Source organism: Ahaetulla prasina, chromosome 3 (assembly GCF_028640845.1).
Source record: "Ahaetulla prasina isolate Xishuangbanna chromosome 3, ASM2864084v1, whole genome shotgun sequence".
In the NCBI taxonomy this organism is placed as follows: Eukaryota; Metazoa; Chordata; class Lepidosauria; order Squamata; family Colubridae; genus Ahaetulla; species Ahaetulla prasina.
In genome coordinates, this window is record NC_080541.1 from 205,592,155 (window position 1) to 205,619,496 (window position 27,342).

Here is a 27,342-nt window from a genome sequence, read left to right on the forward strand (position 1 = left end):
TGGTTTCATAAGAGCAGAGACACCGAGAAGTGCAATTCTGGGGAATTAGAGTCACCTAGTCTGGGCTCTACATGCAGAGAAAAAGCAAAAACAGGAGAAAAAGGGAACCTCAGGGCAGGGTCATTACAAGAACATGTCAGAGTAAGCGTCTTAAGGCACACTATGTCTTGCAAGATAGGGTGGGGGGGAACCCTCCATAGATTAAAAATAGTCTGTTCAGCAATGATGCTGTGAACTGGAGGGGGAGCAGAATGATGACAATGAGGAGGAAGATGACAAACTCCAAACAGAAGCTGATTAGAAGAACCTTATAAAATGTAATAGGAACTAATAAAGGAGAATATCAGAGGTGGATTTCAGCAGGTTCGGACCAGTTCTGGAGAACCGGTAGTGGAAATTTTACGGGACCGCCTACTGCTACCGAATACCTCTCACCGACCCGTGCGCTCTCATAGAGAAGGACTCCTCAGGGTGCCGTCAGCGAGGCAATGTCGTCTGGCGACGCCCAGGGGAAGGGCCTTCTCTGTGGGGGCTCCCACCCCCCGGACTTCGTCAGCTTCCGGACCTTCAGACCTTCCGCCGCGAGCTTAAAACATACTTATTTAATTGTGCTGGACTGAGTTAGATTTTAAATTTATGGGTTTTAAATTGGGTTTTATTCCTATATTTTTAATTATTGGGCTTTTAGAATAAGTTTTTTAATTGTTTTTATATTGTATTTATGTGTTTTTTAAGTGCCTGTAAACCGCCCTGAGTCCTTCGGGAGATAGGGCGGTATATAAATATGATCAAATAAATAAATAAATAAATAAATAAATTTTGAGTAGTTCAGAAAACCGGTAGTAAAAATTCTGACTGGCCCCACCCCCATCTATTCTCTGCCTCCTGAGTTCCAGCTGATCGGTAGGAAATGGGAATTTTGCAGTATCCTTCCCCTGGATTGGGGAGGGAGTGGAGATTTTACAGTATCCTTCCCATGCCACACCCACCAAGCCACACCCATAGAACCTGTAGTAAAAAAAATTGAAACTCACTACTGGAGAATATGTGTAGCTCAGGGTTGAAATGAGGGGTCCTTGGTGCTCTCTGAATTTGCTTGTTTTCTTGCAGACATCTCATTACCCAAACTAGGTAACATCATCAGTGTTTGAAAGCACTGTCAGTTTATATTCTATTGGCTTGCCTGGTCAGTGTTGGTGGGGTTGGCCTTAGAGATCCTTTGGTTGGGCTGTTGGTTGTTGGCTTCTTTGGCAGTTTTCTTAATTGGGGCATTGTTTACTAGATTGTTGGACTGATGTTAAACTTGGAGTAAATCTATGCTAATCTGAGTGCTGATTACTGGTTGGTTTTTTCCCCCTTTTTGGTTGGTTGATTGTCTTTGTTTGCATGGTCTATAGATGTTGTTGGTGTCTATGTTGATGGCTAATTTGTCAGAAAGCCAGGCTTCTAGAAAATCCCTAGCATTTTCGGACTTGGTTTGATCTAGGATAGTCACATTTTTCCAATTGAAACTATGGTTAATAGAAACTGTTCTATTCAAGTGGGATAATAATTGTATCTTTCACAGGCTAACAAGTGGTGGAAGGAGGTGCTATCCATTCCTTATGGAGCTTTTACAGTATTGAATTATCTATTAAAACATTTATAGCCTGCATCCATTATCCTAAAGCTCTCAGGATGGGTTGTACTACATGACAAACATAAGATAAATGAAATTGAAAGAATCAATATATTTAAAATATTAAAATAGCAATTAAGAGGGTGCCAATTTGGTGTAACGGTTAAGGTGCTGGTTTAGAAACCAGGAGACTATGATTCTGATCCTGATTCAGGCATGAAAGCCATCTGGGCGTGATTATGAACTCTCTCTCCGCCCAACCAGGTTGTTGTTTTGGGGAAAATAGGAGGAGGAAAGAGTACGTTCACCCTCTTGAGTTACTTATGAAGGAATAAAGATGGGATAAAAATATAATAAATAAGTAATAATAAATAATAGCCACAGGACAATATGAGAGAGTTACAGAGGTTAAACATTGGAGTAGTGCCACTTTGACGTTTGATAGTTCAATCCTAGGTAGCGACAGGTCTCTCTCTATTAGGGCGCAAAAAGAAAATATCTACTGTGAACTCTGCATAGGTGTCAGGAAGGGCATCCAGCCAGTAAACGCTCATTCAGCCACCCCAACTCCACCTCAAAGCAAGGGATTACAGGGTCCTAAAAAGGAAAAAAACAGAAGTTAAACAATGGAAAATAAAGCATTGTCCAGGTTGTGGCTATAAAGTGGTAGATCCCAGAAAATCAAAGTATGTTACATGTAAGGTTAAGATGTAGGCATTTCACGTGATCTGCATTTCAAAGAGAACCAACATTTTCTGCGCTTTCCCTCTTTCTCTACACATACGTGCCTTTTTTCCCCTTCCTAAATAGCATAGTTCTCAAATCAAAATTATTTCTTCTTTATAGAGGAAATGGGAAAGCTTATATATGTCTTGTGTAAGAAAACATTGAGAAATGTCCATTGGCTGCAAAAATGCATTAAAATATGTGCCTGCATGCAAATTTTGTGTGTGGCTTTCTTTTCAAACCGCTCCCCCCCCCCAACCAAGAACCTGGGGTAGAATGAGAGTGACACAAGATTATAATAAGTCTGAAGTCAAATGGGAGGGGTAGCAAAACTATGACATAGACTCATTTTAGCTCTTACTAAGTGGATAGAAACTCTGGGATTCATCTGAAAAAAATTTAGGCTGGGGAAAGCTGACATATGAGTTTAATAACCCACATTTGCAGCACCGAGCCAACTTTGACTGATCTCAGAAAGCTGTGCAGTATCAGTACTTCTATAGGACACCACCAAGCCATCTTCGCATGCTGTCTGGAAGTGAAAAAGAAAAGAGCCTTATTTGGGGGGGGGAAGGCCATAGTGTGGTTTTCATACTGTGGTCAAGACAATGCACAAGTCATATTTATACAAGAAGTCACCAGGAATCAAAATCAGCTTTTAACCATGGATTACTTTTACTTTATGTTTTCTGTGAATAACTATGATCTGAATTTTATAGGGGCAGAGGTGTTTTGTATGCATACATATATACCCACAAATACACACACATGTATTTTACATACACACTTACACACATCATACACAGAAAGAGGTCTCCAACACATGTGAATACTTCCCATGGCTTGAGAAGTGAGAGGTAGAAACAGTCCTGCCTGAGCAACCTGAGAACTTGCTCCTTTTCTGATCTTCTGCCTCGCTGCCCGATTTCTAGGCATTCTGAAATAGAGCACTTTTTTTATAGAATGGTGCCTCCCAATTTGTAGGTCATTTTTGCGCATTGCCCCTGTCATGATAGCTCAAGCTGTGAGAGCAGTACAAGGAGAAATTGCAGTAAAATTGTGTGTGTGTGTGTTCTAACTGGCAATATGACAGAGCTTCAATATTTGTATTTCTACTAGTATCCAAAAGTTGTGTTCCTACAAGCATTCCTTTCATAGCTGTTATTTATTTATTTATTTATTTATTTATTTATTTAAATTTTTATACCGCCCTTCTCCCGAAGGACTCAGGGCGGTTCACAGCCTGATAAAAAATACAAAATAATACAATATAAATACGATTAAAATATAATTAAAAAACTTATTAAATTGGCCATGATTAAAATTTAGAATAAAACCCATTAAAAACCCATAAGTTTAAAAACTAACCCAGTCCAGCGCAGATGAATAGGTGAGTTTTAAGCTCGCGACGAAAGGTTCGGAGGTCCGGAAGTTGACGGAGTCCTGGGGGGAGTTCGTTCCAGAGGGCGGGAGCCCCCACAGAGGAGGCCCTTCCCCTGGGCGTCGCCAGACGACACTGTCGCTACCGACGGCACCCTGAGGAGTCCCTCTCTGTGAGAGCGCACGGGTCGGTGAGAGGTATTCGGTAGCAGCAGGCGGTCCCGTAGATAGCCCGGCCCTATGCCATGGAGCGCTTTGAAGACGTTCACCAACACCTTGAAGCGCACCCGGAAGGCCACAGGTAGCCAGTGCAGCCTGCGCAGGATAGGTGTCACGTGGGAGCCACGAGGGGCTCCCTCTATCACCCCCGCAGCTGCATCCTGGACTAACTGAAGCCTCCGGATGCCCCTCAAGGGGAGCCCCATGTAGAGAGCATTGCAGTAATCCAGACGAGACGTCACAAGGGCGTGAGTGACTGTGCATAAGGCATCCCGGTCTAGAAAGGGGCGCAGCTGGCGCACCAGGCGAACCTGGTGGAAAGCTCTCCTGGAGACGGCCGTCAGGTGGTCTTCAAAAGACAGCCGCTCATCCAGGAGAACGCCCAAGTTGCGCACCCTCTCCATCGGGGCCAATGACTCGCTCCCAACAGTCAGCCGTGGACTCAGCTGACTGTACCGGGATGCCGGCATCCACAACCACTCCGCCTTGGAGGATTGAGCTTGAGCCTGTTTCTCCCCATCCAGACCCGACGGCTTCCAGACACCGGGACAGCACTTGATAGCTTCATTGGGGTGGCCCGGTGTGAAAAGTACAGCTGGGTGTCATCAGCGCACAGCTGGTACCTCACACGAAGCCACTGATGATCTCACCCAGCGGCTTCATGTAGATGTTGAACAGAAGGCGAGAGAATCGGCCCTGCGGCACCCCACAAGTGAGGCGCCGCGGGCCGACCTCTGCCCCCCCGCCAACACCGTCTGCGTCCGGTCGGAGAGATAGGAGGAGAACCACCGATAAACGGTGCCTCTCACTCCCAATCCCTCCAGCCGGCGCAGCAGGATACCATGGTCGATGGTATCGAAAGCCGCTGAGAGGTCTAATAGGACCAGGGCAGAGGAACAACCCCTATCCCTGGCCCTCCAGAGATCATCCACCAACGCGACCAAAGCCGTCTCAGTGCTGTAACCGGGCCGGAAGCCGGACTGGAACGGGTCTAGATAGACAGTTTCCTCCAGGTGCAGGGGAAACTGATATGCCACCATACTCTCTACAACCTTCGCCGCGGCGGGTTGGAGACCGACGATAATTACCTAAAACAGCCGGGTCCAGGAAGGCTTCTTGAGGAGGGCCTCACCACCGCCTCTTTCAAGGCGGCCGGAAAGACTCCTCCACCAAAGAAGCGCTCGTAATCCCTGGAGCCAGCCTCGTGTCACCTCCTGAGTGGCCAGCACCAGCCAGGAGGGCACGGGTCCAGTAAACACGTGGTGGCATTCAATCTACCCAGCAACCTGTCCATGTCCTCGGGAGCCACAGGGTCAAACTCATCCCAAACAATATCACCAAGACCGCCCTCAGACGCCCCGTCCGAATCGCCACAATTTTGGTCCAGACCGTCCCGAAGCTGAACGATTTTATCGTATAGATAACCGTTAAACTCCTCAGCACGTCCCTGCAACGGGTCATCCCGCTCCCCCTGGTGAAGGAGGGAGCGGGCCACCCGAAACAGGGCAGCTGGGCGGTTATCTGCCGACGCAATGAGGGAGGAGGCGTAGCAACGCCTCGCTTCCCTCAGTGCCACTAGGTAGGTCCTAGTATAGGATCTAACTAGTGTCCGATCAGCCTCTGAACGGCTGGACCTCCAAGAACTCTCTAGGCGTCTTCTCCGGCGTTTCATCCCCCTCAGCTCCTCGGAGAACCAAGGAGCCGGTTGGGATCTGCGCCGGGTCAGAGGCCGCAGAGGCACGACACGGTCTAAAGCCCCAGCCGCAGCCCGTTCCCAGGCTGCGGCCAGTTCCTCTGCCGTGCCGTGAGCCAGACCCTCAGGGAATGGCCCAAGCTCCGTCCGGAACCTCTCTGGGTCCATCAGGCGCCTGGGACGGTACCAACGTAATGGTTCCGTCTCCCTGCGGTGTTGGGTAGCGGTCAGAAAGTCCAGGCGAAGGAGAGTGATCTGACCATGACAAAGGCTCTGTGACTATATCTCCCAAGTCCAGATCCTTCAACCACTGACCAGAGATAAAAATCAGGTCCAGTGTGCCTCCCCCAATGTGAGTAGGGCCATCCACTACTTGAGTCAGGTCCAGGGCCGTCATGGAGGCCATGAACTCCCGAGCTACTGTCGATGACGAGCCAGCAGATGGCAAGTTAAAGTCCCCCATGACTAAAAGTCTGGGGGTCTCCACTGCCACCCGGCAAGCACCTCCAGGAGCGCGGGCAGGGCCGCTGTCACGCAGCAAGGAGCCAGGTACGCGACCAGCAAGCCCACCTGACATCTATGACCCCACCTCACAAAGAGGGATTCACACCCGGCAATCTGAGGTACAGTGGTCTCCTCGGCTCTAGACTCTCTTTAATAACAACCGCCACCCCCACCCCTACCCTGGGCCCTCGGCTGATGGAATGCACGGAAACCCGTGGGCACATCTCAACCAGGGCACGCCCCTTCAGTGCCCAGCCAGGTCTCCGTGCGCCTATAATATCCGCGGCACCCCTGAATCAGATCATGTATTAGGGGGCCTTGGCCACGGACCGTGCGTTGCATAACATCAGGCGAAGGCCCAGGCTCTGAGGGTCTTGACCATCCGGGAACGGGAGAAGTCAGGGGATCGGGCACGCAATCGCCTGTATACATCGAACGCGTGACCCCTAAACCGATGCGATCCCCTTCCGCCATATCTGCCCCTCCCACTTACCGTGCAGATGGACTCACCCTCACACAAAGGAACACACTCCCCCATAACCTCCGAACCGATTTGATAGTCGCCACGAGCATGCGCTGGAACTGGTTTCCTCCCGACGGGCTACCCCATCACCCACCCTAACCTCCCACCCACCCCAACCCAAACCCGTCGGTTTCCTCCCCTTAAAATTTCCATTAAAACTCCCACCCGGCGGGTTTCCCCCAACACCCGCCCTACCCCTCCCACCCCTTAAGAATCCCTCACCCTTAAAATCCCCATTAAAACTCCCCTTAAAAAATCTATTAAAACAATTAGTTAAAAATCCCCTAAGTCTCCTGGATTTAGCATGCCAGCTCTCGGGGTTCCAAAACCCGTCCTCAAGGTGGGCCCTCGGTAGTGTGGAGGGCCAAACCTGCGAGAGAGGGGAATCTCGCAGGGCAAGAAGGTCCGCAGTTGAAAATCTTCGCATATCAAAAAGTACGGTAAGCAGCCCATCGAAGCCGGTCAAGATGTCAACCACAGCAAAACGGGCTCTCAGGCTGGCAGGACGGACCGCGGACATCTAGGGCTCCATGGGGCCGCTACTCCATCTCCAAACCCAGCGGCCACCACTCGTCCTAGGTCCAGATGGCACCCAATCGAATCAGCCACTCTCCTCTGAGCCAGTCTAGCCAACCAATGATGTTTAGAAGACGATATATGGTCTTAATCACAGTCTTAATCTTGGTCTTAGTCTTAGTCTTAGTGAGGGACACAATCCAGGACAAGCCCATCAGATGATAAGGCCATCGCGTCGCCGACAGCCAGGATTCCCAGCTGACGCCGACGCCGCCACCATGGGCCATCCTAGTCCAAACTGCTGAGGGTCCAAATGAGGGCCAACCTCACCTCCAGCTCCAACTCCCTTTCAGGGGATTGGGCCCTCCAGATGACTCTTCGGGCCCTCTGCCTCTCATAAGTCCGACCCTCTGCCTCTCCAGCGTTGATAGAAAAATTTTGTCCCATGAGGAGGTCGCTGCCGCCGCCGCCGCAACCCGAAAGCTACACCGCGACCGCAGCGGCCAGCGCCCCAGCACAAGGGCCCAAAGAAAACGCTGATACCTGCCACTCATCTCATCTCAGGCCTCACCAGCAAAGATGGCAAGAAGCGCTGGTGGTCAAAAGGCTCCAGCGCCGAAGCTCAAAGGCTCTCCAATAACAGAGAGCGATGACAAAGAAGCTCCCAGTCCCCTGAGGAAGCCGCTGCCGCCGCCGCCGCCGCCGCCGCAAACCCGGAAGTTCGGAGGCCCAGCTGCAGCCGCCGCAGCAGCCGCCCCAGCAGGAGCCTGGAGAACGCCAGCCGGCCCGATCGTCCCCAGGCCACTAGCTCGTCCAGCCTCACCCCGTTCGCCGCTCCTGATGTTCCCCCGGCCGGGGCTGGGACCGGAAGGTAAAAATAGCCATCTCCCGGTCCCAGGCCCCCGAAAAAGGCCGCTCCCCCGTTCCTACGAAGAATTTTCACTGCGCCATCTTGGGCATGCGCAGTACATATTAATCATACTGTAGTGATATTCTCCCTCTAAGGCAGGGGTGTCAAACTGGTGGCCCCCAGGCCGGATGTGTCACGCACAGGGTGTGAGGCATCCAGCCCACGCAAAAAACATTGAGATACATCATGTGACGTCAACATGATGTGGTGAATTTGACATCCATGCTCTATGGTGACCATGAAGCATTTGTAAGCCCCTGGAGCCAGCACCAACCAGGAGGGACACGGGTTCAGTAAACATGTGGTGGCATTCAACCTACCCAGTAACCTGTCCATGTCCTCGGGAGCCACAGGGTCAAACTCATCCCAAACAATCTCAACAAGACGGCTCTCAGACATTCCACCTGGATCTACCCAATTTTGGTCCAGACCGTCCCGAAGCTGAACGATTTTGTCGTATAGATAACCACTAAACTCCTCAGCACGTCCCTGTAACGGGTCATCCCGCTCTCCCTGTTGAAGGAGAGAGCGAGTTACCCGAAACAGGGCGGCCGGGTGGTTATCTGCCGACGCAATGAGGGAGGAGACGTAACAACGTCTCGCTTCCCTCATTGCCACTAGGTAGGTCCTAGTATAGGACCTAACTAGTGTCCGATCAGCCTCTGAATGACTTGACCTCCAGGAACTCTCTAGGCGTCTTCTCCGGCGTTTCATCTCCCTCAGCTCCCCGGAGTACCAGGGAGCTGGTTGAGACCTGCGCCGGGTCAGAGGCCGCAAAGGCACGACACGATCCAAGGCCCCCGCCGCGGCTCGTTCCTAAGCCGTGACAAGTTCCTCGGCCGTGCCGTGAGCCAGACCCTCAGGAAATGGCCCAAGCTCCGTCTGGAACCTCTCCGGGTCCATCAGGCACCTGGGACGGAACCAACGTATTGGTTCCGTCTCCCTGCGGTGTTGATATTTGTTCAAATAAAAAACAATCTAGCAGTATCCATGTGGCATGCTTTTTAAAGAAAAGTCAAAATGGCAACTACAGTGGTATGATGCCCATAAAAAGTAGGCAGAGTTCTGACCATATATAATATGGTCATCTTGAACTTTTTTTATCACAGCACTTTTAGAGAGAGAGAGACAAAAAAGCCTGCCTTCCTTCCTTCCTTCCTTTCTTCCTTTTTATTTGGGAGTTTTCTGAATAGGCTAATACCTGTTTATAATTTTTAGTTGTTCTTATTTCTAACTAGGAAAGTTTTTGTGGGGAAATCAGCAGTCAAATAGGGATCCTAAATGTACAAGAACATTCATGCATTTCTCTATGGAAACGTCCAAAACAGATTCAATACACATCATAAGCAGAAATCCTATCATCAAACTGAGGCTCCCGGTTTAATTACCGTATATACTCGAATATAAGCCGATCCGAGTATAAGCCGAGGTCCCCAATTTTACCCCAAAAAACTGGGGTAAACTGGGGACTCGAGTATAAGCTGAGGGAGGGAAATGAGGCAGCTACCGGTCAGGGAAAGCCTCCCTCCCTCAGCCGAGAAGGCTGGCGGCTCCCCCGCCCCGCCCTCTCACTGCACCGGCAGGGCTTCCCCGCGCTAATGCAAAAGCCCGCCAAGTTTGCACCATCCGGTATAATGTGAAAAAAAGAAGAAAAAAAAAAAACTCGAGTATAAGCCGTATATACTCGAGTATAAGCCGAGGGGACGTTTTTCAGCACAAAAAACGTGCTGAAAAACTCGGCTTATACTCGAGTATATACGGTAAATTAAAAAATCTGAGCTTTCCATTCAGTTTCTTGGGTGATTTTCCAACATGGCCTGATTCCTTTCAACATTGATGCAGCCTTGAGCCTTCTATGCGACACAGAAGCAAATGCCAGCAAGTTGGCACAGCTCAGATTCCATGGTGGATTGTGAATCCTCTCTTGTACCACGTGGACAGTGGAGGGTCAGTGACTTGCTGTGCTGTGCATTCATATTTAATCAGCAGCAACCTTGTGACTGCTGACTTCAGAGTTTGGTGAGTTCAAACTGAGATGACCTGATCTTTTTTGTCCCCATGCACTCAGGCCAAACATGCTGGCCATTAGGAAATTGGATAGCTTGCCAGATGATTGGACGCTGACAGTTACTCCCTCCCTTCTGGGATGCTGGTGCTTGATGCCATTGGTTGACACAGGGATACCTTTAATTCCCCTATCTCTCCCTTGCACTTGGAAGAAAATTGTCCAATTTCTCCTCCCTTTAATAAGAGGAAGAGATGAAGAAAACCTTGAGTCCTTCTAGATTTCCTGCTGATTCAGTCATTCTTTCGGCTGCTCTGTCCCTAAAGTTCAAAAAGTCATTTAATAGCCACATGACAATTTGCACAGTCTTTTCTTATAAGGACTTAGAGCTTGGGTGGGCCCTGCAACTTTAGTGTCATGCAGAAATATTCCCTTGCATTCATCCTTACTGATTTGATAAAAGAGAACATTCTTTGGAAATCATTTCATAAAAACTTTGATGAAATTACAAGGAATGGAATTCTTGTACTTATTTAGCCCAGGAGTCTGTCTTGTCCTTCATTAGGTCTCTCCAGCAGTGTGCAAGCTCACTGGCTCAAATTCAATTCCAAGGAAAACTCCTCTGCGGAGATTTTGCTGATTGGGAATTTCCAATTTAGGGCAGTTTTTCTCAGCCTCTGGAACTTTCACATATGTAGACTTCAACTCCCAGAAATACACGCATGAAAATCACTCAAGAAGAGGATTCTGAGATTTGAGGTCCACACATTGAAGTAAATGTGGCAGGCCTGAAGGCAGTGGTGGGATTCAGCCAGTTTGCACCACTTCAGGAGAACCAGTTGTTAACTTTCTGAGCAGTTTGCCAAACTGGTTGTTGGAAGAAATCATTAGGGCAGAGAACCAGTTGTTAAATTACTTGAATCCCACCACTGCCTGAAGGCTCAATGCAAAAGATGGCTTCCAGGCCTGACACACATATTATTTCTAAGACTGAGAAAAACTGCTTTAGAGGAATGAAAAAATGTGTTCAAGAAAACAAAACTATCGGCTACTTCCAACAGTAAAGTAAATTCAAAAGGACCACTGAATGAAAGACAAAAGAAATAACCAACTATTCTGACAATAAACTAGAAAAATAGAAGTCAGGGAAGAAAACAAGCTAATATAACACAGCGTTATCCAAAATTCATTGTCTAAATAAATTTTTCCTCAACCTTGGCAACTTTAAGATCTGTGGCTACAGTATTCTTGGAATTCAAATTCCCACACCTTAAAAGTTGCCAACATTGAGAAATATTCAATAGTACAGATAGTCACTAACTTGCAACAGTTCATTTAGGGACTGTTCAGTACAAGGATTGCAGGAGTGAAATCCAGCAGGTTCTGACAGGTTCTAGAGAACCGGTAGCGGAAATTTTGAGTAGTTTGTAGAACTGGTAGCGGAAATTTTGAATAGTTCAGAGAACTGGCAAATACCACCTCTGGCTGGTCCCAGAGTGGGATGGGAATGGAGATTTTGCAATATCCTTCCCCAGGAGTGGGGAGGGAATGGGGATTTTGCAGTATCCTTCCTCTGGGGTGGGAATGAAGATTTTGCAGTATCCTTCCCCTGCCATGCTCACCAAGCCACACCCACCAAGCCTCACCACACCCACCAAGCCATGCCCACAGAGCCAGTAGTAAAAAAATTTGGATTTCACCACTGAAGGGTGGGTTCTACTTACCTTTACTACCAGTTCGCAATGGGAGTGCGCGCACGCATGCACAGAAGCTTCTGCGCATGCACAGTTCGTCAATTATAACATTCGGGCGGGTGGGTGGAGCCTCCCGCCATTTCCACTTATCAGCTCTATAGAACCGGACAGAACTGGGAGCAACCCACCACTGGTTCAGTGTTACAACAGCACTGAAAAAAGTGACTTATGACCATTTTTTGCATTTATGACCATTGCAGCATCCCCATGGTCACATGATCAAAATTCAGATGCTTGGAAACTGGTTCATTTTTATGATGGTTGCAGTGTCCTGGGGTCATGTGATCAACTTTTGTGACCTTCTGACAAGCAAAGTCAATGGGAAAGCCAGATTCAACTGCTCTTTTGAAAAAGCACTAAATTTGTGTCAGCCCCTCAAGGTACACCAGGTCAGGAAACAGATATTGCAAGGGTTACCTAATTATATTTTATTGTTGTAGGGCAGGTATGTCCAAACTTGGAAACTTTAAAATTTGTGCACTTCAACTCCCAGAATTCTCCAGCCAGCATGTGGGAGCATGTGTTGGCTGGAGAATTCTGGGATTTGAAGTCCACAAGTCTTAAAGTTGGGCACCTCTGTTCTAGGGCATAATAACAAAATCTTGAAAGCCTGCCCTCTGCTTCCTCTGAAACCAAACAAGACGGGATCATTTTAAGTCACTTTCTCATCTTCTTTTCCCAGACGGAGGTGTTTTTTTTAAAAAAAACAAAAATCTTTCTTATCTATTTTGTAAATCACGGTTCTTTTTCATTCTTTTATTAAGGTTATCTCTGTACTTCTTTATAGCATGTGTCTACAAATAGCCTGGCTGACTGGTCAAAAGATGGCAGCATGGAGTGAAGTGAATCAAGACCACACTCATTGCCCTGGAGAATCTCTTCCCCTTCAATGTTTCCTTTTGGTAATGGAGAAAGTGGCTAACCCCTCTGTTTTAGGGACTTGCTCTGGGCCCAGGTAAGATGCCTCAAGCTCTTGGAGGAAAGGAAGGATGTCAGCCAAACAAATAAGCATCATTGTGGGATCCTTGATGCTCTCTGGTGCTGTCTTGCATGTATTGATTCCCCCAAAATAAGACTGGGTCTTATATCAATTTTTCCTCCGAAAGATGCATTAGGGTTTATTTTCTGGTTAGGTTTTATTTTGGGGGAAATATGGTACTAAATGCACCCATCTGGCTGACAATCTTAACTGGGGTTTATTTGGGGCTTATATTACGAGCATCCTGAAAAATAATGCTAGGACTTATTTTCCGGTTGGGTCATATTTTCGGGGAAACAGGGTACCTGGTTTGGTAATGAAATGCCTGCAAGAAAACCACCTAGCTTAGAGAGCATCAAAGACCCCATAGTTTAATCATGAGCTACAAATATTCTCTTCTGTATATATATTACAATAAATGACAATTGGTGTGATGAGATGGGTAATCTCTAGCTGCCAGATCTTTAAATAGCAATAGCAATAAGACTTATATATTGCTTCACAGTGCTTTACAGCCCTCTCTAAGCCGTTTATACAGTCAGCATATTGCCACCAACAATATGGGTCCTCATTTTACCCACCTTGGAAGGATGGAAGGATGAGTCAATCTTGAGCCAGTGAGAACTGAACTGCCGAACTGCTGGCAGCCGGCAGTCAGCAGAAGTAGCCTGCAGTACTGCATTCCAACCACTGCACCACCATGCCTCTTAAATCCAGGTTAATTTAGGGAATTGCTATGTTCATGTAATGTACACTCTCCAATTAAATAAACCATGTCACAATTAAATGTCATAGCTTTGTTCAAACAACATATTAAGGCAATGGCTAGATCCCACCCAACTACCGTACTCAAATTCATTTTAGCTTAATCTAGGATGTTGTACAAAGTAAACCAAAAATTGATCAATAGCCCTGATGATGGCCAGGTGTTTTTACTGTCTGGGCCACTATGTTCTCTTGAGGATGACTTTATCTTTGATTTGGATTTCAGCCACACTATCCATTGTCACACTGTGTCCACTGTTAATGATTCATGCTAAACCAACAAGGCAGCCTCCCTTAGGGCACGTCATTTCAAATCTTATCAGAAGATATTCCAAAAGATTGTCAGCATCTTTCATAGAACAGAAGTCTTGGCCTTAGGTACCTAGAAAGATTTATTGATCTAACAGATGGCCAGCATAATTAATTAATAATAATGAACAACAGCATCAACCACAATATAAAGGATGACCGGAAATACACAGATGAGCTTAAAAAATAAAAAAGGTGTGTTTTTAAATGAAGATCCAGTACAAAACTCTTACCCCTTTGAAGATTGGGCATCAGCTGTAAAAGATTATGTTTGTGAGGGACAAAAGTATGAATGTCTTACAATTTTATTTTTACATCAGGCGTTCTCTTTTATTTAATGTACAATATTCTCATTGGTAATTAAGACAACTCTCCTTTGACATAACTTGCCACTACTTACTTTGCCTGAAGGAGAATTCATAAGGAAAAGCTACCGTTTTCAAACTCATTTTGTGAGCTTTCCAGGAATGTGTGGCTGGCTGCAACTGGACAACAGGATGTTGGACTACTTTGAATATTTTATTCAATCCTAACTGGAAGTAGGAACATCTGGGGGAAAAAAACAATGTCTAAACCTAGCATGGAGAGTAATTTTGAATTAAACTGAACAATATGTTTAAAATGGATTTTTGCCTTTATTACATTTATTATAAAGCATATACAGTATTACAAACTAACATACAGCAGGTTTGTGCAAATCAACCTATGAGATTTGGCTGAACTAATCAAGAAAATCACCTATTCCAACTTACAAATAAAAAGTTATGAAACCTGTTTTAATAGAAATTCTTCCATTTGCTTTTCTGGAATGACAGGCATGAGAATGGCATGAGGTTGCATCATGTCCCTTGACGTGTCCTTGCTTGGATGGTGTGCTTTGGCTGCTTCTGATCCCAGAGATTTGTGCAATTCCAGGAGGGTTTGTAGAGCTTTATCTCTCATTATTGGCAAGGCTTAGCCTCCTCTTTGTAGGACATGGATGAGTCAAGGTTGCGACCTGCTATCAATAGTTTTTGTTAGTCACTTAGCAGAGGCAGTGCTACTGACATTTTCTTACTGATGCAACAAGAAACAGTGCTATAGAAACATAGGAGAGGCTGAGATAAAGAAATTAGCATTTCTCTCACCACCGCCTCATTTTTAAGCAACAAACTAATTAAACATAGCCAGTAGTCCTCAAATTGCAACCACAATTAGAACCAGAATTTGCATTGCTAAGCAAGGTGGTTGTTAAACGAGTCACACCTGATTTTATGAGCTTTTCTGCTATGGTTGTTAAGCAAATCACTGCACTTTAGTGAATCATGTGGCTATTAAGTGAATCTGGCTTCCTGCATTGACTTTTGTGGGAAGCTGGTTGGCAAAGTTGCAAATTGTGATCGCATGACTCTGGGATGCTGCAACCATCATAAAATAGAGTAATGGTATTATCAAAGGGTGGTTGGAATGCAAAAGTGATGAAGGAACCCAGAATTTGGTTGGGCAAACACGAGAGGTCTATGGAGTTTGTCAGTCGTCCAGGTCATGGTTGTCCCCAAAGTGCTTTTTTTCAAAAGGCAACTGGACTTTCTTGTTTTTCTTTGAAGACATTTCACTTCTCATTCAAGAAGCTTCTTCAGCTCTTCAGGGACAATAATAATTCTTCATTTATTGCCAACAAATACTTTAAGCAACCTAAATGCAGGCTCTATACAAGAATATCATTCAGTGCACAACTTGGATATTCAAAATGATATTAATTACAATAAAAATAAAAAATGACAGAGAAGTACAATCTACACATCCAGGACTTTTCTGGAGCAGTGTGAACCATTATATACATAAGTCATGAATTAATGGTTTATATTTCCCAAAAGTGACTACATGTGTCATAATATAAAATTAATGATCTTATCTTTTCTTTTATGTACAATGAGAGCCTAGGCACCAAGACAAATTCCTTGTGTGTCCAATCACACTTGGCCAATAAAAAAATTCTATTCTATTCTATTCTATTCTATTCTATTCTATTCTATTCTATTCTATTCTGTTCTATTCTATTCTAATGTAAAGTATGCTTAACATACAAAAGAGAATTTGAGGGGCTGGGAGGAGGACGATAGATAAGAGACATAGTAAAAATAAAAGTTTAACAGATGCCATTTTTTATTTATTTATTTATTTATTTATTTATTTATTTATTTATTTGATCATATTTATATACCGCCCTATCTCCCGAAGGACTCAGGGCGGTTTACAGGCACTTAAAAAACACATAAATACAATATAAAAAACAATTAAAAAACTTATTCTAAAAGCCCAATAATTAAAAATATAGGAATAAAACCCAATTTAAAACCCATCAATTTAAAATCTAACTCAGTCCTGCGCAATTAAATAAGTATGTTTTAAGCTCGCGGATTTTTTAGAACAAGCTATCATGGTAATATAACAGTCATGGAAAATAAAACCTTGGGCAACCAGAAGGACATATAAAGATTGGAGAGACTTCTAGGGATGAGCAAGGACAAAGAAAGTTATCTCAATCAAGAATGTCAACGAATAGAAAAAAATAACAAGAAAAAGACGTGAGTTATGTATTTAAGAAAATTTAGAACATTTACAGGCAAAGTAAGAACATTCAAGAACAATCAAAGGAGAAATATAGTAGAGGTCAATAAGATTTTAAAACTATGGAAAGACTATATTGAAACTCTTACAAACAGGTTTTTAGAGTGACAGGAATATTTGCAGAGAGAGAATATATTCAGGAAGTGACTCCATGGCAAAGTGAGATACGACATGAGTTAAATATGCTGATGAAATATCCACTGAACCATTTAAAACAGCAGAAGAAGAAGCAATTAAAGTGCTAACATCTCTGTCAACATAGTGCAAGACTGTGCGGCACAGAGATTGAGAAAGATTGGTATATATACATTTATTCTGAAGAAGAGAGAGGCAAAAGAAGGTGACAGTTACCAAATCTTTGCACTAGTCCATTTTGCAAGCAAGGTTTAACAACTTACAAAGGAACAGCACCAGACATGAGACATTTGACCACGCATTTGACATGAGTTGGGTTGAACTTGATGGCAGCTAATTGTGTAACATTGCCTGAAACCATCCTGGAAACAGCAGAAAGGCCTCTGAATCCATTAAGTCCTTTTCAGGCACCTGATTCCATTCACTGCCTTGAAACAGGAATCCATTTCAGTTTAGGATAATTCTGTCAACCTTTCCTTAAACAAGAAGCACCCTTTCAAACTTTTGCATAGTTCAACTGCAAAATGGATTTTGGTATGAATCAGGACTTTTGGTCATAGGTGCAAAGAAGTGCAGTCTTTCTCATGAAAATTAACTTTCTATCAGATGTTGTTAGTCACAAAGGCGTGTCAGACTCATCGTGACCCCATGGACAACATTCATCCAGGCCTTCCTGTCCTCTACCATTTAAACTCATGCCTACTGCTTCAGTGACTCCATCCAGCCACCTTATTCTCTGTCATCCCTTTCTTCTTTTGCCCTCAATCTTTCCCAGCATTAGGCTCTTCTCCAGCAAGTTCTTCCTTCTTATTAGGTGGCCAAAGTATTTGAGTTTCATCTTCAGGAACTGCCCTTCTAAAGAGCAGTCAGGGTTGATCTCTAGGACTGACAGGTTTGATTGCCTTGCAGTCCAAGGGACTTGCAGGAGTCTTCTCCAACACCATAGTTCAAAGGCCTCAATTCTATCAGATAGTAATAGAAAATTAACACAGACTGATCTCCTCAAAGAACCCTGTCGAAGTTCAACCCAGGCCATTTTTTTTTAATTGAAAAAGTTTTACAACAAAAGAATTTTTAAGAATTATCTCCCCCCCTTCACCCACCCACCCCTCCCTTCCCCTCCTTCCCCTCCCCTCCCCAGAGACTTCCCAGAGCAGAATACAGGGTATAACATCTAACAAACATACTCTAAAATACTACAAAAACCATAACCCATAATCCCTTCTCCCCCATTGATCCCTTAACTCCCCTTTCCCCTTTTAAACCAATACACAAATACAATACATTTCCTACCATCACTCATAAGCTATTTGATACTTTTTGGTCTGATACTTATTTTGAACATAATCCATTTTCTCCATTCTACTATATATCGTTCTTGTGAGTAGTCTTTCAAATACGCAGAAATTTTTGCCATTTCTGCTAAATTTGAAACTTTAAGTGTCCATTCTTCAATTGTAGGCAGTTCTTCTTTCTTCCAATGTTACGCCACCAAAAGTCTCGCTGCTGATATTAAGTTCAATATTAATTTAGTCTCTATTACTGTACAATCCGTGATTATACCTAGTAAAAACAGTTGTGGCGTAAACTTTATCTTCTTTTTCAAAATATTCTGCATAATCCACCATATTTTAACCCAAAACGGTTTGATTTTTTTACAAGTCCACCATATATGATAATAAGTAGCATCATCACAATCACATCTCCAACATTTAGGTTGCATATTTGGATACATACATGCCAATTTTTTAGGGTCTAAATGCCATCTATAAAACATTTTATAAAAATTTTCACTTAAATTTTGTGCTTGAATAAATTTAACATTCCTAACCCAAATTTTCTCCCATGTTTCCAACATTATAGGTTGTTGAATATTTTGTGCCCATTTTATCATACAATCCTTAACTAATTCCATTTCTGAATCTATATCTATCAATGCATTGTATAACCTTTTAATATGCATTTGACCTTGAGCTCTAATTTGTTTTACCAAATTTTCCTCAGTTAACACAATACCAATTTTCTGGTCCAAACTCCATCTAGATTGCAGTTGTCCATACTGAAACCATGTATAATTTTTCCCTTCTTGTTTTAATATATCCAAAGATTTCAATTGTAATTTACCCTTTTCTATAAAAAGAAGCTCTTTATAAGCAATCCTCTCTTGTTTTTGTTTTATATTTATATTCTCTATCGCATGTCTGGGGATTGCCCATATAGGTATCTTATTGTCTAATTTATATTGATACTTTTTCCAAACCCTTAATAAAGCATTCCTGAGAATATGACTTTTAAAAATATTATCTATTTTCTTATCATATACTAGATAAGCATGCCATCCATATAACAAATCATGACCTTCTATATTCAAAATTCTTTCTTCTGCTAGGTTAAACCAGTCACTAATCAGTGACCAAACAACTGCTTCATAATATAATTTCAAATTAGGCATTTTTAAACCCCCTCTTTCACATATATCCTGCATTATTTTTAGCTTTATTCTTGGTTTTTTACCCATCCAAATAAAATTGCTAATCCCTTTCTACCATTCCCGCAAATTTACATCCTTTTTAAGTTCTGGTATCATCTGAAACAAAAATAAAAACCTAGGCAAAACCTTCATTTTAATTGCTGCTATTCTTCCCAGCAAAGATACTTGTAGCTTCTTCCAGTTCTCCAATTCCTTCTGTACCTTCTGCCACAACACCTCATAATTATTTTTATATAATTTCACATTTGAGGCTGTAATATATACCCCAAAATATTTAACTTTTTTAACAATTTCATATCCTGTAACTCTTTCTAATTCTTCTTTTTGATGTATATTCATATTTTTAGTTATCATCTTTGTCTTCTGTTGATTAACTTTAAAGCCAGATACCTTACCATATTGATCAATTATATCTTTTAAATATATAGCTGACTGAATAGGTTGAGATAGAGTAACAACCAAGTCATCTGCAAACGTTCTTAATCTATAATCCTGCTGTCTAATTTTTATTCCCATTATTTGATTTGAACCACGTATTTTATTTAATAAAATTTCTAAAGTTAAAATAAACAATAATGGAGACAAGGGACAACCTTGCCTTGTACCTTTTTCAATTCAACCCAGGCCATTTTGATCTAGGCTACTCCTGTTTGATTTCTCAAGGATAGATCACTGAGAGCATATGCACCAAGACAAATTCCTTGTGTGTCCAACCACACTTGGCCAATAAATTCTATTCTATTCTATTCTATTCTATTCTATTCTATTCTATTCTATTCTATTCTATTCTATTGTTGAACTCGGCTTCCAGCAACAAGACCGAAGGCTAATTTCCAAAAGAGAAGAGTTTCACATAGCGAGACAGTACATTGCAACTAATAATTCCTCCCAGAGATTGGCAGATGGACAACAATACAAACTGCCATATTAGCAGAAGAGGATTGCCAAAAATGATATTACTGCCAAAGTTTCACAGCAAGAGAATGTGCCCCAAATTTGAAGTGATCCTCCTTTGTGGATAATAGAATAGAATAGAATTTTTTTATTGGCCTGGTATGATTAGACACACAAGGAATTTGTCTTGGTGCACATGCTCTCAGTGTACATAAAAGAAAAGATACCTTCATCAAGAACTCCAAGGTACAAAGGTACAACACATAATGATAGTCATAGGGTACAAATAAGAAATCAGGAAACAATATCAATATAAATTGTAAGGATACAAGCAACTAAGTTACACAACTGTCTTACACATTGGAAAAAAGAATCCAAACACTAAATACAAACTCGATGGACATTACCTTACAAATGACCCCCACCCTGTCAAAGACTTTGGAGTTTTCATATCCAATGATCTAAGTGCCAAAGCCCATTGCAACTACATCGCAAAAAAGGCTTTAAGAGTTGTAAACCTAATCTTACATAGCTTCTTCTCCAGAAACACTACATTACTTACCAGAGCTTATAAAACATTTGCTAGACCAATTCTTGAATACAGTTCGCCTGTCTGGAACCCATACCACATTTCAGGCATCAATACAATTGAACGTGTCCAGAAATATTTTACAAGAAGAGTTCTCCACTCCTCTGAATACAACAAAATACCTTATGCCACCAGACTTGAAATCTAGGGTTTAGAAAACTTAGAACTCCGCCGCCTTCGACAGGACCTGAGTTTAACTCATAGAATCATCTATTGCAATGTCCTTCCTGTTAAAGACTACTTCAGCTTCAATCACAACAATACAAGAACAAACAATAGATTTAAACTTAATGTTAACCGCTTCGATCTTGATTGCAGAAAATATGACTTCTGTAACAGAGTTGTTAATGCTTGGAACACACTACCTGACTCTGTGGTCTCTTCTCAAAATCCCCAAAGCTTTAACCAAAAACTGTCTACTATTGACCTCACCTCATTCCTAAGAGGTCCCTAAGGGGCATGCATAAGAGCACAAACGTGCCTACCGTTCCTGTCCTATTGTTTCCTTTCATTATATCCAATCAATATAGTTATTACATACTTATGCTTATATATATATATATATATGCTTATATATTATATGGTTACTTTCATGCTTATGCTTATATATACTGTTGTGACAAAATAAATAAATAAAAAAAATACAGTCATAAGTGGGAGGAGATGGGTGATAGGAATGATGAGAAGACTAATAGTAATAGTAGCGCAGATTTAGTAAATAATTTGACAGTGTTGAGGGAATTATTTGTTTATCAGAGTGATGGCATTCAGAAAGAAACTGTTCTTGTGTCTAGTTGTTCTGGTGTGCAGTGCTTCAGTAAAAGGTTTCAGAAGATAGTAGCAGTTCAAAGTATACGATCTCTGCTTATCAGATCAAGTGATCCAATTTGAATGTTCTACGCAGAGATAGATTTATTGTATATAGAAAAATACTATAAGGACTACAGTTGCTTAAGGAATCTCCAAAGATCATGTTTTTAACAGAGTCAGATTTATTTGCATATATGGTTTGTGTTAAGATAGGTTTCAGAACCAAATCACCACCTATCTCAGCCCAGAGTTTGATATGATTCCCAGCCTTTGTTGTTTATCAGCAATAATCAAATTTTATGAGGCGAGACATATTGTATAGTGGGCTTCAGTAGGCAAGAAGCAAACCAGCATAACTACAACAACATTTATTGACTCAAAACTTGAACTGAGGAACTGCAGGCAAATGCCAGTAATTTATTCTCTGGGCCCACAGGGCCTTAACCAATTATAGTACTTGAAAAAGCCCGCCCAGATATGAATGTTCTAAGTTTCCTTCCAAAATAGTGGAGTTAACAATTAAGGTCATCTAAAGGTTAGTTTCATTTTAGCAGGGCTTAACACAACTATATATATTCAATACGTAACACATACTATGCATAAAAAACACTCTAATCTACATCAATATAATGAGCAATATTGTTGGCATGTATAACTTCAACTGAAGCCAGGATATGATCTTACTGAACACAATGATTAACCAAAAATAAAATATATCACAAATTATCTAGCTCAAAATTGCCTCCTCTGACTTTTATTGGTTTTCTAGACTCTTTCCTGCTACCAATTTTAACTGCAGCTCAGATTTAACTTTGACTTGGAGCCCAAAATCCCATATTCAATTCTTGGTATCTTCAGTTAAAAGAATTATGCAGCAAGTGATAGGAAAGAATTTTGCCTTAGATTAGGAAAAATGATAGTATCAAATGTACATTGAGGCTCTTATATCTCAGCTGCAAAGATTCATTCAGTCACCAGGTGGCAGCAAAGGGCTGGAGTTGTGTATCTTTTTGCTGCCATCTAGTAGTTATTCTGTTTTATGTATAATTTATTTCTAATAGCCCTGGTGTATACAATACTGAGTAGATAAATAAATAACCTGAATCATACAAAAAACCCATAAAAATCCTTGATAAATAGATGTCCTAGTTTTCACTGTGCACTGATGTATCCAATAATTTGCCACTTGCCTACATTTTGCTATTTCAATTAAATTAAATTAAATTAATCTTGAGAAAAATCCTCCCACTGGATTTTTTTCCCCATAGAGGTCCTAAATGAGAGTCCCAATCCTGTGAAATTGTTAAGAGAATTTTTCACCTCCTTGAGAATTTTATCTAATTTCTCTGTTTTCAAACTTGATGGAGAAATCCCCAAGTCCAGTAATTATAATAGTGTGTAAATTAGACTTCTTAGAGATATGACATGGAAAAAATAGTTACACATCCATGTTACAGTGTCATTCTCTATTCAGGCATCTTTCCAATCTACGTTTCCTTCCAAGGTTGGGGTGGGGGGATGAAAAGAAGGAAGAATTTGGTCCTTGAAGCTGGCAATCAACAATTAGCCACTGAAAGAAAAGGAAAACCAGAACACATCTCGGTCTTCCATGTATGCGAGATTTATTTATTTTTTCAATTTCTATAGCCACCCATCTCAACCAAGGCACAGCTTACAATTCTAACAGTTAAAAACAATAAAAACATCCCAAAAAATAAATACATAAATCAGCCAAGATGTTCCATGTTAGTCTAATATGTAGCTATACTGAATATACAGGTTTCCAACTCTAGTGCTGAAGAAGACTCCTGCGAGTCCCTTGGACTGCAAGGCAAACAAACAAGTCAGTCCTAGAGGAGCTCAACCCCGACTGCTCTTTAGAAGGCCAGATCCTGAAGATGAAACTGAAATACTTTGGTCACCTAATGAGAAGCAAGGACTCCCTGGAGAAGAGCCTAATGCTGGGAAAGATTGAGGGCAAAAGAAGAACAGGACGACAGAGAATGAGGTGGCTGGATGGAGTCACTGAAGCAGTAGGCGTGAGCTTAAATGGACTCCAGAGGATGGTAGAGGACAGGAAGGCCTGGAGGAACATAGTCCACGGGGTTGTGATAGGTCAGACACGACTTTGCAACTAACAACAACAAAGTTGCCACAACACATGGGACCATCCCAGTTCTGAAAGCTAGATTCCCCTACAAACACACACACACTCCATTCAACATCTAGAAACCAATGGGATTGGCAGCTGAATTTAGCTTCAATACTTACTATTCTCATCTAATGAGAAGGAAGGACACACTGGAGAAGAGCCTAATGCTGGGAAAGATTGAGGGCAAAAGAAGAAGGGGCGACAGAGAATGAGATGGCTGGGTGGAGTCACTGAAACATTAGGGGTAAGCTTAAATGGACTCCAGAGGATGGTGGAGGACAGGAAGGCTTGGAGGAACTGGTCCATCGGGTCGCGATGGGTCGGACACAACTTCACAATTAACAATAACAACAACTTACTATTGGTACAGTTTCCTAATGATATTCTACATTAGAACTACAAAGCAAGGAGAATGAGAATGCAGCATCTGTCTGAAATGGTATACGGTTTCCTTCCTGAGCAGCGGGTTGGACTAGAAGCCCTCCAAGATCCCTTTCAACTCTGTTATTCTGTTATTTTCCATTAATGAAATAGAATGTCTGGAAAACATATCTTCCTGTCTTTGAGCCTCTGCCAGCTGGAAGAAATGCCTCATTGTGCCGAAAGGAAGGGCAGTCTTCATACATTGCCTTTTCCCACTGAAATTTCACTCTTCCCTGAATAATCCTGGAAACATTACTTTTTAAATCACGGAAGATGATTCCAATGGTGCAGAGGGATGAGAAGCAATGATGTAACTAAAATTACTTTCCGAACTCACAATGGAGATTTTAATATATGTGTGCAATACCGGGGCGGGGGTGGAGGGGAAAGGGAGGGGAGGGGAGAGAGATTGCATTGGTCTTGTGAAATTTACTCTGAAATAATTTTCAGTAGCACATGAATAAATGTATGAAAGAATGTTTTATTACAGCTAAAGATCAGCAATGTAAAATAGCCTAGACACATTAAAATCTGTAGGTAATAAACAATAAGTATATTACCATAATAAAACAGTAACTTTTCATCCCAGTCTACATGACAAAAGACATTTCATTTGTGTGCTGATGTCATGGCAGGCATGTTGTCATTTGATTCCCCTTCCTTATGGATGCCATTCAACTTGTTTTGTCACTCAGTATCCGGGATTAACTGTTTAAGAAAGATCCTAGTTTCATTTGTAACCCACAGACAGCAAACATTCTGGTGATAGGTCATAGTTTCAAAGTATATCCAAGGGGGTCTGCTTCCAATCCAAATAGCGACTTTTAAAGCAGCCACACCACAGAACAAAGAGTAAGTTTTAAACAAAAATTAAAAGTTACCAGCCCATGCAAATCTCCACCTTAGGTAGAGAAGCTTCCAACTAGACAATGCATGTGGAATATACTTGGGAACCTAAAACGCTGCCTCAGAAATGTGTACCAAATCATTTTTAGGAGATAATATATGGATATGAAACCTCACTGAGCTCCATATAAAAGTTAAGTCAAAATAGGAATTTAGACTTGACTAATTTGCTAGCTTTGGACCCATAATTATCATAGGGCCCTTGGTGCTCTTTGAGCTTGGTTGTTTTTTTGCAGGTGTTTTATTATCAAACTAGGTACTATTATCAGTGCCAGTAGGGTGTAGGATTTGCTCTCATTTTATATACTACAGGTGGTCCTTGACTTACAACAGTTCATTTAGTAAACATTCAAAGTTACAACAGCACTGAAAAAGTGACTTATGACCGTTTTTCACTGTTACAACCTTTGCAGCATCCCCATGACCATGTGATCAAAATTCAGATGCTCAGCAATTGTTTCATACTTACGACCATTGTAATGGCCTCAAGTCTTGTGATTACCTTTTGCAATCTTCTGACAAGCAAAGTCAATGGGGAAGCCAGATTCATTTAACAACCGTCTTACTAATTTAAAAACTGCAGCGATTCACTGAACAACTGTGGCAAGAAAAGTCGTAAATGGGGCAAAATTCACTTCACAAATTGCTCACTTAGCAACATAAATTGTGGTCGTAAGTTGAGGACTACCTATAGTGGTTTGTCTTGTCAACATTGGTAGGAGTTGGTAGGTTTTGGTGGTTCCTTGATTGGGCTGTTGCTTACTATTAGCTTGTCAGAAACAACAGTAAACAACAGCCTAATCAAGGAACCACCAAGAACACTCCCACCAGCACCAACAGGGCAAACCAGTAGTATATAAAATGAAAGCAAACCAGGGGTGGGTTCTATTTATCTTTACTACCGGATCGCAATGAGACCACATGCGCATGCTGATGACGTCTTGTTCGGTGGGCAGAGACCTCCGAACCGGTCCGAACCAGAGGCAACCCACCAATGGAGCAAACCCCACTCCCTACTACCAGTAATGATGTTACCTATGTCTCCAAGAAAACAACTGAGCTCTGGAAGAACTTTAAGATGCTAGAGTATTCCTCTGTGTTGTCTGTAATGAATTTTCAACACAGGCCTTCTTCTTGTCCTGGAGCATAGAATACTGTCCCCACATGTTAAAGCATTTATTTTGTTCTCAGATAGAACATAGATCCTTGTAATTATATTTTTCCCATATCCACCATAATTTTTTTCCAAAGGTGAAATAAGTCTTCTGAAGAAATATCTTTGCATCTGAATATTTACATGGCTTCACTGGCAAATCAGGTGCAGGGCAAGATGTCCTTGACTTTCTGGGAAAGGAAATTATGACTATATACTGTATCTCCCATACTCCATACAATCCTCCCTCCCAATTTCTCACAGTAGTAAATGTGGCAGGCCTGAAGATCCATCAAAAAAGATGGCTTCCAGGCCTGACATAAGGATGTTAATGAGAATGCTTCCACAAAAAGTGAGTGAGTTAATGAGTGAGTGAGTGTATGTCTGCCTGTCTATCTTTCTCTCTCTCTCTCTCTCTCTCTCTCTCTCTCTCTCTCTCTCTCTCTCTCTCTCTCTCTCTCTCTCTCTAGCACTTTCCTAACTATAAGAAAGCCATGCTTTTGATATCACTTCAACGGTGCAATAGTTAATCCAGTCTCCAACTCTATGTTGGTGGCAGCTTTCCAATGTTCTTGTAACAGCAAATCAGCTGTCCCGTGCATTGTTGAGGCCTCCCTTAAGTAGGGGAAAAATTCTGTCTTAATTCAGAACCATAATCAGTCAACATGCAACTCAGCAGAAAATGGATAACGGTAGATAGCAGTAGAGACTTTACTCGGAGTTCTTTTCTGGGAATAGTTACCATACCATACCATTCTAACAGTGAACATCCAGCGGAGAAATATCTAAATCTGAAGGAGACAAATTTTCCTCCTCCAGAGAACCTCCTCCAAATAAGATGATTTGAAAAAACCACAAATACTGTGACAACAATCTTAGTTGTTCATCAGCTTTTGGGTTTTAATGTTTTTTTTTTCAAAACAGCTTGATGCGTTGGTTATATATTTTTATTTCACAGTGTCCAATAGATTCTGAGATGTCAGTCTTCATAATTTACAGCTTGTTCTTCTTATCCTTTTATCAAATGTCATGACCATGTCGTCTTCAAAGATTGTCATTTCTTACTTGCAGGATGGTTTGTTTGTTTTTAACTTCCTGGACTAACTCATAACCCTGGGATTTCCAGATGGGCTGCTAGCATATCCTGACCTGTCTTTTTTTCAAAGTCACCCAAGGCTGATCTTCTCTACTGCAGGGACATGTTCCTCAGCTATAATATTTGTCTCCTGCAACTGCAGTTTTTTGGTTTCTTTGACATTTCTTCTCATCCAGCACTGG

At 42.3% G+C, this 27,342-nt stretch overlaps 1 long non-coding RNA gene across 1 annotated transcript in view; it reads right to left on the minus strand.

Annotated features, from left to right (window-relative positions):
* The window catches only part of LOC131195780 (uncharacterized), a 36,386-nt gene that overhangs the window by 2,913 nt on the left and 6,131 nt on the right, over positions 1–27,342 (minus strand). The window contains exon 2 of the long non-coding RNA XR_009154542.1: positions 2,122–2,215. This is a non-coding gene — a long non-coding RNA (uncharacterized LOC131195780). The remainder of the gene's footprint in view (positions 1–2,121; positions 2,216–27,342) is intronic.